Here is a 15,332-nt window from a genome sequence, read left to right as displayed (position 1 = left end):
GAGACACTTTTTTCATTGTGCTTAGATGCACTGACCATCCTCTTTAAGGATACAAAAGAAAGAAGTAACAGAGGTCATCTTTAGGGAGGGGCGTGCGTAGAGAATAGAAGGAGGGATCTTTCTCTGAATACCCTTCTGCGTCTTTTAGATTTTGAAACATGGAAACACATTTTTCAAAAAATAAACATTTTTCAAAAAATTATATAAAAAAATAAAAGGCTAGACTACTACTCAGATGTGGTATCCATTCTAGCCATAAAGAGATTAGAAGCCCTCTGCCATGAATTAACTCTGTGACCTGGTTAGATTATCTCTAACCCCCCTTACAGTCCACGTAAACTCTGATCTTGCTAAAGTTTTAGGGGCTGGATGTTCAAAGTCTACAAAATATATTGTAAAAAAAAAAGGAGGTTGGGGCCTGATAGACAATTCCACAGCATCACCTCTTACTGGCCATGAGACCAAGTGCATTTTCCATCGTTCACTAAGGTATACTCAAGTTTCACGTGTTCATTCATCCATCTGGTCACTTATCACTCATTCATTCAGTAAACATTTGCTAAGCACCTGTCAAGTTCTCAGCTAAGTCCCTGAGGAAGCTCACTGTAGGACTGAATTGGACACTGTTCTGTCCTACACTGCCCAAGATCAAAATCATGTCTTAAAAAGAAAACTGCCAATACCTAAATTCAACCCAAATGAGAGAGACTTCCAATGTGAAGACCAGAAAACATTCCATTTCCAGAACATTTCACATCCGAATCAAATGCCTGGAGAAGGGATGTACCTGCTCTTGGCCTTCCATGCCATCCAGCCTCGACCGCTAGTGAGTGGCCTTAATTTTTCTTACTTTCACCCCTGCCTGAAAGGTCTTAACTCAATCCAACCCTACATGCGCAGAACAGGATGTGAACTCTGGAACACTAAACCACGCAACATGAATCTCAATCTGGTTAGGAAACTTTGAAGTTACTTTTTCTCTTTTTTGTGGTTCAGCCAAAATGTAAATAAAGCAATCATTTAAAAACTATACATCACTGGTTCTCTCTTGCATTGAGAAGTACTGTTTGCCCTTAGGTAATCACAAGTGCAGGATATAGGTGTTAGTTCATACTCCCCTGATCCCTGAAAGCTTTTAGGAGCTCTGTGACCGACACAAAACTGCACATAACCAAATCACAGATTCAGCCTGCTCCCCAGCCCCATGCTGTCCGATGGAACCATCTACAACGATAGAAAAGTTCTACATCTGTGTTGTCCAATATAATCACCACTGATCATATGCAGCTATTGAGCACCTGAAATGTGGCTAGCGAGACTGAGGAACTGAATTTTTCACTCCGATTCAATTGTAATTGAAATGGCTAATATGTGGCTAGTGGCTACTGCATGTGGTTAGTGATATAGCACTAGCCCCTTCAAACCTGCCTCTTCGTATCAACTCTGCCTATGCATCAAGCTTTCTGTAGTCAGCAATCACATCTTGAACACTGTGCAAGAGGCTGAGGAAAATGCCAGTGATGTAAAGATGAATAAGATTCATTTCTAGAAAACTCACCATTCAGTGGAAAAGATCCATCTGACTCAAATGACTATAATGAAATGTGACAGGTGCCCAAAGGCCCCTCAGCAGAAAGTTGAATGAAGAAAGTTACCCAGAGAAAGTGATACTCTGCTTAGGTTGGGTTCCCCCAAAAGCAGTTCCTGAGCAATAAGCGGAGAGCAAAGAGTTTATTCGAAAGGAAACTCCAGGAGGGAGTGGGGAAGTACAACAGAAGAGGAAGATGCCAACAAAGGGTACATTACGAAGTACCTTCCACTGAGGGGTGACTGGAGCTCAAAACCACTAGAAAACTCTGGGAAACAGTGTAACTCACACTCCTCAGTTATCCCATTCGAGGGGGAAGACAGCTGGGGTATTAACACTCCACTCCTGTTGGTCACTTAATTCCTCAGGATTTCCAGCCTGCCTGGTTCTCAAGAGGCCTTCCAGCTTTGAGGAAAGCTCCCCAGCAACAAGATGCAGATACTGGACGTTGGACGCCAGCTAGGCACACTCAGTTAAGGCTTGAGGGATAAAGCATTTGCTACATGTTTGAACAACTTTTTCATGAACCAAAGAGTGGAAGTGAGAGCAGTGTCTGCACTAGAGAGAGCCTGCTGCGGTGAAAACTAGGGTGACCTTGACAGTGGCAGGTGACCTTGAACACACCTCAGTGTTGACTTCCCTGCTGCTCTTTTCTGTTGAGCATCATAATCTGCTGGTTTAAAAAGTATGATCCTTTTCCAGCTTGAGTTTCTGAGGTCTTCAGAATTCCAAGGGTAAAATTCTAAAGTCTTCACATCTTCTGGACAAAGCAGGTTTATGTCCTCCACAGGCTATGGGCTTTCAATCACTGAGATTTTCTTCCCTTTCTGCCCAGATAAATCCCCAGTATAGTTAAGGTCACCATTTCTCTTTCTCTATTCACGGATCTAATCCAAGGGTCAGTGAACTGTGACCCATGGGCCAAATGCAGCCCACTGCCTGCCCTGTAAATAGAGTTTCACTGGAGCACAGCCATGCTTGTTTGTTTATGAATTGTCTGGCTGCTTTTGTGTTACAACAGAGTTGAGTAATTGTGACAGAGACCGTACAGCCCACAAATCCTCAAGTTTTACTGTCTTATCTTTACAGAAGTTTCCTGATCCCTAATAATCCTACAGGATGCCCTACTAATGCCCTACTAATCCTAATAATGCCCTACAGGATGTGGGGCTCTGATATGCATAGCCATGATGAGGGAGACCAGATTTGGCGGGGGCAGGGGGAAACTAAAGATGTGAGGTCTGTGGACAAGCTGCTTAAATCCCCAGGTTAGTTCTAGCTTGACCCTGGATGCAGTTCTAAACAACCAAAATAGGGCTAGATTGTGTAGTAGTCAAATGCTGCTCACTAATGCAAAATGCTATCAGTCTGTACCAACATAGCACATTGGAAGTTTCAACTGGGGCAGCCGGACCCGACAGATGCTGTATTCCAAACTAGGGCTATACACAGAATTGACACAGGAATTGTTAAAACACATTTCACAACTCTTGAGACCCCTCACCTATACTGGGGACAAAGAGATTGGACTGTAAAAATTAGGGAGATACTTGAATAGGAGCTGTTTGTCGAGGGCTGCTGGTGCCACCTCTACACCGGGGATGGGAGGAAAGAAGTCACGGTGGGTGCAGTCTCTCACCTCAAGCCTGATAAGGGCGATGCCAATGGGACCACCCAAGAGCTTGATACAACTCATTGAGGTTAAAGAAGACCTGACTCTCACCCAGGAAATCAGGAGAACAGAGACAGGCCAACCAGCTGCTTTGTGGGTGGAGTAGACAAAAACTGCCACTACTCTGGGATGGATCTATGCTTTCAGAGTTGATTTTGGCAAAGAACGTGGGATTCTTTTCCATGGACCAGATGAGAAGGAGCTGAATGGGGGATTTCTAACCTTGCCCAAGAAGACTGCCTTGATGGAGCTTGTCTGTAGGATGAGAAAAATGTGTGCAGTGGACTGCCGAAACAGCAGGGTATCCCTGTTATGTTGAATATGAATATTCCCAGGGATGTCTCCAATTACTCTACAAAAGCAGTCCTTGAGAGAAAGAATCAACTTTTACACCTGCTGGTCCCAGAGGTGGAGCTGGAGGTGAAGTCATCATTTTATGACAGGGCCACTCAAGCAAAAACTTTCCTTCCTTTCCCAGTGCCTACCAGTCAGGGGACTAGAAACCATGCTTAGCAAGTAGGGGAAGGAGTAGAAATGCCAGGGAAGACAAGAGACAAGTAGGACAGCACCCCTCACTCCTCTCTCCTGAACGTGGTTCATCCCTCAGCCAGCTGGGAGGTGGCGGGAAGATTTAAATGTCAAATCAAGTTGAGTTTTGATATTCTTATGGGGATCAACCCTTCAATTTCTGAATTGAAACTCTCTCCTTTTAGTGAGTTAAAATGATCATGGGACTTTTTTGTACCTAAGCGTGATGATGAAAGTCATGGGACTGCCCACTTTTCACTGTGGCTGGAAGAACTTCAGCCTTTAATTCATTCCGAAGAGATGTGAGACACAAAAGTAGATTCCTTCTGTTCATACCTCATAAGCCCTGTTAGTTCAACGTACTGGTGGCAAGTTCAAAGCCCCCAAATTTCAGCTCTTGAGGTCCACAGATGGCTGACATGAATCTGCAGGACTTAAATGGATGTTAGAGCCCCGGATTCTGTCTGAGAAATAAGGCAGAGGGGAAAAAAAGCAATGATACTTAATATAGAGAGAGATATAAATATACATATGGATATTAATATGGGCTTGAATAGAGACATACTTATTAATGCCTGTAAAATTCTACATACCTAGATTTTGCCTATTTTCAAAGTTAACCTTCCCTGGCTAAGCAAGAGCTAGTCCACTGGCCACTTCCCAATGCCATAAGAAGAGTGGTTGCCTCTTGCAATCTAGACTTTCTGAACTGAGGAAAGCCCCTCAGTTTTCAGATAGGACAAGATTCTTCCTTGCTTAGTTTGGGTCCTGGGAAATTGACCCCAAGCCTAAGACTGTCCCTTGCTAACACCTGCTTCAGTTACAGGTGTAGTGGGAAATGTGAACACAAGGGGCCTTTGCATGCTAGAGCTGCAGCTAGCCCTGTGCAGTCCTTCAAGAAAATAGTGAAGCAGAAAATATGCCCATATGCTAGGTGGGAGGTGAGGTTTTGATGATATCCCAGCAAGAAATCAGGAATGCCTACATCTGATCCTGTCCAACTGGGTTGCAAAACTCTAGGGGATGTCATTTATATCCCTAGGAATTGTGCAATACAGTGGCCACAGGAGGGAGGAACAGAGGATAGGAAACACAGTTTCACTTTGTTAGTACCAGGGCTTAATTCCTAGTTCCCTGGTGTAGGGCTTTGGTAAAGCTGGTTATAGTTCAAAGCCTATGAAATTACCTTATCTCCTCTTAAACAAAAATTCAAATCTAATTCCAGAGGGCCACACACAAGCAATGGGTAGGCTGAAAACATGTGCCATCAGAAGAGAGACGCAGGATGGCAGAACCTGACTCCATGGGGCCCACCCTGATTCCACATACTGCTGCTTGGAGGGTGGAAATAGACTAGACTTGCTAGTGCATATGTGGGACTTTTTAACACACAAAAGCCCCAACTACTAATAAGTGTGGCCCAATCCATTTTCTGAAATCCGTAAATCAGAACAGCCACTCCTCTGACCCAGGACAAGTGAGAATGGACAGATGGACAGATGTTCTGCTCACCCTACTGTTGTTCAATCAGGATGCTGTTCATCAGTCGAACCCCAACTGGTCACACTTACTGAACGTCTATAATCGTCCTAGTCTTCATGCAGGGAGGTAAAGGGGATGGCAAAAGAAAAACATGGTTGCTAGCCTCAGGAAGATGAGGATTTATCAAATTAGGGAGTGTGTGGGATATTCTGCTGCCCCACCCAGACCCACTCTCCGCCCTGCTCTGCCCTGCTCTGTGCCTGAAAAGCTGCCCTGTATGGACCGCACCAGTTTTCTCCCTTGTTCTCTAGCCTAGGTCCATGCGGAGACTGGAAGAAGGGAGGAGAGTGAGATCAGAGTATTTATTCCCCCAGCCCCCTCCCTGCAGCAGCACTGGGGGCCGATGAAACAGCAGGTCCCATCTCTGAGTTCTGGACCTTGCCACATCCTCCCACCCACAGCCCCTTTCAACCTAGGGTTGGTAATAAACTCTGTTACTCATCTCAGGGGACCGCATTCTCCCTCCACCCTGCTATCATCTTTGTATATGGTCCCTTGATTAAACTCTCCTCAGACTGCCCAATTTGAGTGTGTCATTTCCTCCTGGGACCCTGAGTGACATGAGGAGACAATATATGGCACAGGAAAACAAGTTGGCAACAAAAGAAAAAATATGGAAACTGTCAAGTAAGTGTTCAGGGAAGCCCTCCTGAAAGAGGAGGGGTGAGGATGGGTCCTAAGGACAGGAAACGACACCTCTGAGGAAAGCTGTAGGAAGGGGTTATACAAAGGTAGAGTTGAAAATGAACAGAGGATGTTCAGGGAATAGAGACTAACAGTCGATGTGGATGGGAGAAATCAGCAGGTGAAGAAGCAAGGGCACTTTGATGCCTAAATTAAGAACGTGCCAAGGGTTTGGATGTACCCTATTGGCAACGGGAAGTAACACTGCTATAGATACAAACCAGGGCGGGGTGGGGGGGTGTGGTTGCTTGGTTCATAATGATTCCTACAGTGGCCATCACCACGCTCCTCTTGACTTGTTTGATCCAAGAGTGATAGATCCTAGCCTGACCTAAGCTAGGCCAACTGGAATTTGAAAACTCAAATGAAGACACATAGAGATGGATGGGTGGCATTGACTGATCCTGTGGCTGTGGCCTAGAGAGGGGATCCATGACCTCCTTCTGAGGCCCTTCTCACATTCTGTGAGCTGTCCAAACCACATGCATACAGTCATTCTTGGCTGAAGTTGGGGTCGTTTATAAATCAAGATAAACTGATGTGGAAATGAGTGCTAGAAAGCAGGCTGCAGGCATCAGACTTCCAGGGAAATGAGACTCACATCCATATCCCAGAATGGGAAAATACCAGCCCATGGGACAGAGCAATCGAACAATTAGTCAGGCTATCACCTTGCACTATGTGCCCACTGAGGACAGAGCCTGGCCAGGGGTGAGGGCAGGTGGCAGGAAGGTGCTGCCACCTAAAAGGATGAGGGATGCCAGAACCAGAGGGGAGGATGGCTGCTTCCAAAGGCACTGAGCAGCTTAAAGCAAGGGAAAAAAACCAAACACTCAAATACTGAAGTTTTCATCTTCAAGTTAGAGTGAAACAGAGGCTTTCTGTGACCAAGTCGGGAGGAAAAAAAAAAAACAACAACTCTTATTACTTGAAGTTGCCAGGTTACAACTGTTGGAAACCAATTCAGGGCCCGAATTGGCAGGTGTCTTAATTATAATATGAGTTGAATTCACACATTTGCCAAAAAGCATGTATGAATGTTAAGGCATTAATTGAGACAGACCAAGAACCAGCAGGAATGGGACTATCTGGATGGAGGCAGAGGACCTGGGAAACCCTGATCCTCATTGCTCTCTGGCACACTCTCATCTATACCTTTCTTTCTGAAGGAAACCATTTTTCCTTAGTATGACAAAGTTAACAGTTCACCCCATGTCCCACTCTTCAAGGCTGCTCACCTAATAAACAGGATTCAAATTCAACATGACCCAGAAGATAAAATGCAGAATCAGAGAAGGGAAGAAAATTCCATAAGGAATTACAGAAATTGTTCAATACATATTATCAAAAATCTGAGTTTGGATTTTGAGAGTGCTTAATAAAAGTGAGAAGTGAATTTTGGACTTGGTTGAATTTACTGATATGTGCACTCATTAGAAATACTGAACTCGATGGCTAAAGTTCTATGAGTTTGCTGACTGGGCGAATACAGACTTAGAACAAATGCTTGTCCATGCTAGGCAAGTGTGAAGGGCCAGGGATCCTCTGGAATAACCTAGAGGAAGACTGAACAGTATACTACCTCTATCACGTGGGTTCTGACTAGTCTACTTCACCTCACTCTCTTCCTCTCTAGAGCAGAGAAGACCCTTCTCTCTTTTGTCTTGAAGACAAGATTGGAGAGGGAGGGTCATCTGGAATGGTGGTAGGAGGGGCTATACTGAAATACAATCCTTGACCTCAATGAGTAGGGAGTATATTAAGTGTGGGTGTTTTACCCGCCAGAAACAACACGGGTGTGGCCACTATGGAAGCCAACAGGAAAAGGACAGTGATCTGGGCCCAAAGAGTGATCTGACATCCAGAAAACTCTGTGTTCATTCATCACGGGAATTAAATGTGTCACTTAAGAAAATTTCAAGTATGGCAAAAATCAGACCTGTCCTGATTGCTCTGGTAGAGAATGCGGCCGCTGTCCAAATTCTCAGAAGTGAGTCATTTCACAAAACCAGGGCCTCTTGAATGAAAAGGAAAACACAAATCTTTGAGGAAGAGCTTTAAAATATTGCCAGTCACGAAAACCTTTGCCCTAGCCTTTCTCAAGTGGACCCACAGCCAATTTTGCTGGAATAACAGGCACTGGGAAAAGAAATACACTTTTTAGTGGATGCCAGTTGTAAATTACAGTAATTCCAAAAGACCCAAGGAATCACTGAAGTCAGCCTCAGCATAGGTGCTCACGAGAGTCAGGTGATAGAGTTTTGATGTGATTTTGTATCACTGTGGACTGGATAGAGCCCTGAACCTACCTTGCAATGTTTTCGCCAGACCTCAAGTGCAGTGCAGGAAGAAATATACTCAGCGAAGGGTGGGATTCCCACACTGGCTTTCAGAGAGTATAGAAAGGTTACTATGAGAGGATGGTCCAAGTGGAAGCCATTACAGGCATCCTGTCCTCCCAATCAAGACCAGAACACTACCCTATGAGGAAAAGAGCAGAAATCAGTGTCCCATCACAGATAAGAAAGGTGCAGACATATCAATTCCTATGATAGTACCTCCTAATAATTCCCCAGTTGGCCGACATAAAAAACCAGTGGGTCTTAGAGAAGAACAGTGGAATATTACAACTAAATCAGATAGTGGCTTTAACTGTATGTGTTCTTTTAAGTTTGGTTCTGTTGCTGAAGCGAATCGTTATAGTCCTGGTAATTAGCATGTAGATATTCATCTAGAATAGGGGCTGTCAAATATTTCTGAAGGACAAGTTGCTGCATTGTGTTGGTTACCTATGGCTGCATAACAAATTACCCCAAAACACAGGGGCTTAAAACAACAGCACTCATTTATTATTTCCGGGTCAGGAATGTGGACACAGCACAATGGGAACAGCTTGGATCCGCTCCATGATGTCTGGGTCCTCAGTCAGAAGACTCAAAGGCTGTAGCTGGAATCATCTGAAGGCTCACTCACTCATATGTCTGGCAGCTGATGGCGGCTTCCATTGGCTTAGGGTCTAACTGGAACTGCTGGCCAGAACACCCACATGTGCTCTCTCCACGTGACTTGGGTTTCCTCACAACATGGTGACTAGATTCCAACGGCAAACATCCCAGGAGAGAGTGAGCCAGGCAGAAGCTGTCCCCTCTTTCTAAACTGGCCTCATGAGTCACAAAGCATCACTTCCAGCCCACATTCTAGGGGAGGATGATTAGCCTTGAAGGGAGTATGCTAAAGAATGTGTACATATGTTTTCAAATTGCCACATATACCTTTATTCCACCAATCTAAAGAATGTGTACATATGTTTTCAAATTGCCACATATACCTTTATTCCACCAATAAAGGAATATCAATAACTGAGGGGTCTTTTGGATGGTGGAGCAGCATATACCATATTTGTGTGTTCTGCTCTACCTAATTACTGGGTTACCCCTAAAACTTCCATTTTTGGGGTCCAGAGCAAGAGAAAGTTCTAAAGATAACCAGGGGTGTAAGTCTAGTGGCTTTGTCACCACTGTGACAACCCATCAGGTGAAATGCTGTGGGCAGTGTACAGAGCATATCAGGATACTGTGTGGAGCCTGCAGCCAGCCTTGAATGAACATGGCAGCAGCTCCTAGGAGAGTGGAGTAAGGCCATGTCCCCAACTGCAAGAAAGAACTCCTGGACTGCTACTGGACTCCAGGGGAGACTAAGAGTTTTTGACTACAGGACACCAGGTTACCATGACACTCAAGTTGTTTATTTTGAACTGCCATCTGACCCACTTAGCAACAAAGCAGGGAGACCTATAAACACTGCCTCGTAAAGTGGAAGTGATATATACAGGATCTAATCCAAGCAGGCGCTGAAGGAAATATGGGCAGGTTGCTCACACCCATAGCATCCCTAACCCCAACAACCTGCCACCACCGTCCCTCAATCTGGACCTGTGACCTCACACAGGGTGTCCCCTCTGACTGGCTGACTTAGGATGGAAACTCTTATTCCTGGGCCATCTATTCCTGGCCCAGGAAGAGACGGCCCTGCACTTTGCTTGAATGAGCATGAAGTAAACTGCGTCAGTCACAGGCCCTCTTGGGGTAGCCCTAAAGGACAGTAGAGGAGAACACGCCTCCCAGGTGGTAGAATTCGATGAGTTTACGATATCACCCACTTTGTCTGGAAGGAGAGATTATCTAGGGTCAGAATCTACACCTATTCCTAGACAGTAGCTTACAATCTGGCCAAATGTTGAAAAAGGAAGGAATAAGATTTAAAAATTCTGGTCAAGAAAGTATGGAGGACCATGTCAATTGATGTCTTGGAATGAGCTCCAAACCTAAAAATATTCATATCTCATGTAAACGCTCAACAAAAGGCTCTCATAGTGGAAGCGGCTCTGATAATATGGTGTGCTGGTTGCCCTCCCTATAGCAGCCAGATGATTTACCATGGGCTCATGAACAAAGTAAACAATGGTACAGGGAAGGAGACAAAGCACAGACTTAAAAGCGCGGACTTCTACTGATTGAGGCTATCTTGGTTTCTACCTTGGCTGTATGCCAATTTTCCTTCAGGAAAAATCAACCAATTTGATTGACTGATAAAACTACAATATGGCAGCCTGCTCAGAGCAGACCAGCCAGCTTCCAGATGCATCGAGGAGGGAGATGGGATTTACCCTCAGTGGACTAAATATTCTATAATTGAACTGCTTCCCTTACTCGTCGTGACTCTGCTAACTCCATCTATCCCCACACCTTCTGAAGGCCTTATACATCATCACAGTATCCTAACCGCAGGCAAGGAGTTTATTTCGCAGCATAAGGTGGAGGGTTTAGGCTGATGCCCGATGTGGCATCTTGGTCTTGGTTCTGGTATGAACCCACATTCATTTAGAATCAATTGGACCTGTAGAATGGTGGGAAGGCCTACTGGAGAATTTGCTAAGAACAATGAGAAGCAAGCCAGTTGAGCCCTTCAGAACTTTAGCCATTTTTGAGACTCAGGGGTACCAAGTACTGTGGAAGCTGGGATTGAATCTCAAGGCTGAAAACAGGGCAGTTAGTTAAAAGTCTGCAAAAGGAGTAGTTAGATGCCCCACATCCTTCTCCACCCTGCCAGGCCAGGTGACTATCTTACCCATCCCCATAGGAGACACTCGTGTATCTCCAAGAGTAAATAAACCCAAGGTTCTCCACATTCAGAGGCACACAGTAGAGGGCAGGGGTGAGTGCTGGACTCAAACCAAAGGGATTTAGCACACTGGCTTGCGCCAAATATTGAGACTGCTAGCCCCACTTCAAAAATACCACTTTCAAAAACTCTGCAACCAGGCAGCGGAGGAGATAAGATTCTTCTTTGCAGAAACAAATGACCCCAGAGAAAGATACCTACAGGTTCTGCAGTTCAGGGGTCCCCCAACCTAGGGACCAGCTCACTAAACACCTGTGACAAGCCACCAGCGGACAAGTCCTGTCCAATCAGGGCTTCCCACCAGCTTTGGTATCTCATTCTTAAATATAAATGGAATGCCAAAGACTGCCAGACTCTGAGGACAACTGCCTACATGGAAGACAGCATCTGGAATGAACATCTAGGAGAAAAGGAACCCAGAGGCAAGAGAAATATGGGGGCATGAAAAAAAACAAAAAAAACCCCACCAAACATGTAATCAATTCTCAGAGAGATAAAGAAAAGTATGGCTCCCGGAAGAAAGCAGAAAAGAGAAAGAGAGGAAACTCAGAGAAGAGGAAAAAACTCTTGGAAATTAAAAATATAAATTTTAAAGAAAAGTTAACAGAGGGTTTGAAAGATAAAGGTGAACAGAAAAACTAATAGGTAATAGACCATAATACAACTTTTATTATTTTCCCAGGAGCTGGTCTAAGAGTTTTATATATATTAACTCATTTAATCCTCATAACAATCCTCTTATGTAGAAATCCCCTCCATAACACATTCTTATGAACTTTCATAACTGCAGGGATAAATAAGTATACTGAGAGCTTTCAAGGAGAAAAAAATGGGCAACAGAAAGGAACAGAAATGGTCCAAACATCGACACAACACTGACTGATAAAAGACAGTGGGGCAGGGCTTCCCTGGTGGCACAGTGGTTGAGAGTCTGCCTGCCGATGCAGGGGACACGGGTTCGTGCCCCGGTCCGGGAGGATCCCACATGCCGCGGAGCGGCTGGGCCTGTGAGCCATGGCCGCTGAGCCTGCGCGTCCAGAGCCTGTGCTCCGCAGCAGGAGAGGCCACAACAGTGAGAGGCCCGCGTACCGCAAAAAAAAAAAAAAAAAAAAAAAAAAAAAAAAAAAAGACAGTGGGGCAGCAGCTGCACAGTTTTGAGAAAACACTACATTCAACCTGGATATCTATACAGAACCAGAGTTTTGATCAAGTATGAAGGTATAATACGGGTACTTCTAGGCATGAGAGGACTTTAAACTTTTCCTCCAATTTACCCTTTTTCTCAGGAAGAGACAAGAGATATGCTTCAGTAAAATGAGGGGTTAGCAAGAAAGAGGGGGTCCCAGGATCCTTAAAACAGGGTTTAATACAGGTGTGCAGCAAAGAGACCTCCAGGACCCCCAGAGACAGTCCAGATTAGTCTCGAGGATGAAACATAGAACGTGTGGGCTTTGAACACTCTGAAAAATTATCGTTGGGCAATAACTGACAGATCAAACTGGAGCATTTTGGGAAACTGGTGATAGGTGTAAAAACAACTAAGTAGATGGAGGGTGTGGGGAGCCAATAAACTGCAGGAACACAACACACTGGCTTCACAGTGAATACTATTTACCATGGCATGAACACTAATTAGTGATTTAACCAGAAAACAGAAAATAACCAGACTGAGATGTAGAGAGGGGAAGAAGTGTGAGTGAGTTAGTCCTCACCTACAAGAACAGGAAATCAATAATAATGCCTAAAACTGGTACACCGTGAGGAAGCAACATAAGCATATTACTTAACAACATGTAGGTAAGCAGCAAGAGAAATGGCCAGTAGAAATCAAAGTGGTTGCCTGGGAAGAGTGGGCAGAGATGGGGAGGGGTGGAGCAGGAGATGCTATTTCTAATTTCTTTCTTCTTCTGTCCTCTGTAGGCCAGGATCTGATTTTCTTAACTATGCACTCTTATAACCTTCATAAAAACAAATGTAAAATTTTTGATGTTATTATATGAGAAAGTAAGTGCAAATAGAAAATAAGAATAGGAGAGTAAGATTAAGCCATACACAGAATCCCTTACTGCATATAAGTAAGGCTCTGACAACTGGAAGAGTTGAGCTCAAACCTGACCATGCCCTCACTTCTTAGTAACCCAAACAAAGAACAAAACACTGTCCAGACAGTAACTAAAACATAATTAGATTATCAGAACAATATTAAATTAGAGGCTAATCAACTACACATTTTTGGTAAATGCTGAATGGTATAACATTGGCTAAAATACCTGGCCACAGCTAAGTCCAAAACTGATGGTCACTATCATAGAAAAAAATTGCTGGGATTTACATAAATCTGATATCTTATTTTAAAATTTAATTATAATTGCAGTTGTATTAGTAAAGGTGAGTGCTCTCATTTTTAAAGATTGACATCATGGTGCAGAGATAGACACTTTTCTGCACTGTCAGCATTCAGCGGCTCCAGTGGTCACCATGCGGCACATGTAAGATCCTACATAGTTATGGCTTCCAGCCGAGGCTGGTGGAGGAGCAAGGTCTTGTGCTCACTGTACCAGTGTGGGGAAGTGCTCACGGTGATGTTGTCACAGACTCACTAAGCTTTCCTTTCCTTAGCTCTCGTGGTAATCGACTAAGGTGACAGTCTCCTCTTCAACTCTTGGAATTAAACATACCATCACTGATTGATAATGCAATTTCACTATTAGTGCACTGCTTGAAGAGGATGCCTCTGAAGAGCGTTCTTAAAAGCTGACTATTTGCATGGACATAAACACACTAACAAACGTAAGGTAGATAGCTAGTGGGAAGCAGCCGCATGGCACAGGGATATCGGCTCGGTGCTTTGTGACCGCCTGGAGGGGTGGGATAGGGAGGGTGGGAGGGAGGGAGACGCAAGAGGGAAGAGATATGGGAACATATGTATATGTATAACTGATTCACTTTGCTATAAAGCAGAAACTAACACACCATTGTAAAGCAATTATACCCTAATAAAGATGTTTAAAAAAAAAAAGCTGACTATTTGCACACCTCTTAGGAGCCACTTCCAATCCTCTCAGCCTTTTCTGCTGGGGCACCTGTCAAGCCTCTCACAGGTGCAGCCTGATGGCACCTGGCCTGGGCTCGGACCATGCCTCTCACCACCTACCCCAGGACTCCTCCACTGACACTCAGCACCATGCATGTGCAAGCTGGGAGTGCAGGCGACTTGATGTCCAGTGGGGCAGAGCCTTGACCAATGGAAGATAGGAGCTGATAGGGAAATGTGTCTGCCTCCATCCCCAGACAGACAATCCTGAGAAGCATCTCAAAGCTTCTAGCACGCATGGTAGTGGTGTCACAATGCATCCTTGTACTGGCCCTTACTCTTTCCCTGCTTTACTACCCCATCCTTCACCTCCACTGCCTGAGATCACATACGCTGATGAAGCTGTGGCACATAAACCTTAATCTTGATCTTGAGCTCTGCCTTCTGGGAAACCCAAGTGAAGACAAGGGATTACGATTATCGCCTTCACTTTCATTTTAAATTTCCAATATTTTCCCATGCTTGTTCCATATAAGCACTCGAGAAAGGGTTGTTCTTAAGCCTTGAATCTAACAATGTGCCATAAGCAATCCGATTGGCATTAAATATTTTTAAAAACTGTCTCAGATTCCACCTGCACCTCAGCTCTCATCACAGGCACACCTCTGGAGTGGAAGGATAGCAGGATCTTCACAGCAGTATTGGGCCAGAAATACTTGTGCTTTCAAGATGACTTCTTCAGCGGGTTCCAGTAAATCAGTTATTTTTCCACAAGCAACTAATGGTTGTTACCAAGTTTTACTGTGCCAGCACTGTTATTTGTGAAGTGTATTAGTCCACTTTCTTTTGGTCAAGCAGCCTTTCTAACACATCAAGGATGCTATGCCATTTGAGCATTTTGGAGAAATGTGTATCAAAGCAGTTTTACTATCTCGTGTATGTCATATAGTTTACCTTTGGCTAAACACTGAATAATACTAGTGGCCGTCTACCTTTTTGCTTATGACCAGCAATTCTGCTACATTATGTAGTGTCATAGGTACTTTCTGAAAACACAACTGAAAGGTGTGAACAAAACACTACATGCTTGTGATCTCTAAATC

Source organism: Phocoena sinus, chromosome 11 (genome assembly GCF_008692025.1).
Source record: "Phocoena sinus isolate mPhoSin1 chromosome 11, mPhoSin1.pri, whole genome shotgun sequence".
Classification (NCBI taxonomy): domain Eukaryota; kingdom Metazoa; phylum Chordata; class Mammalia; order Artiodactyla; family Phocoenidae; genus Phocoena; species Phocoena sinus.
This window is presented reverse-complemented; position numbering follows the sequence as displayed.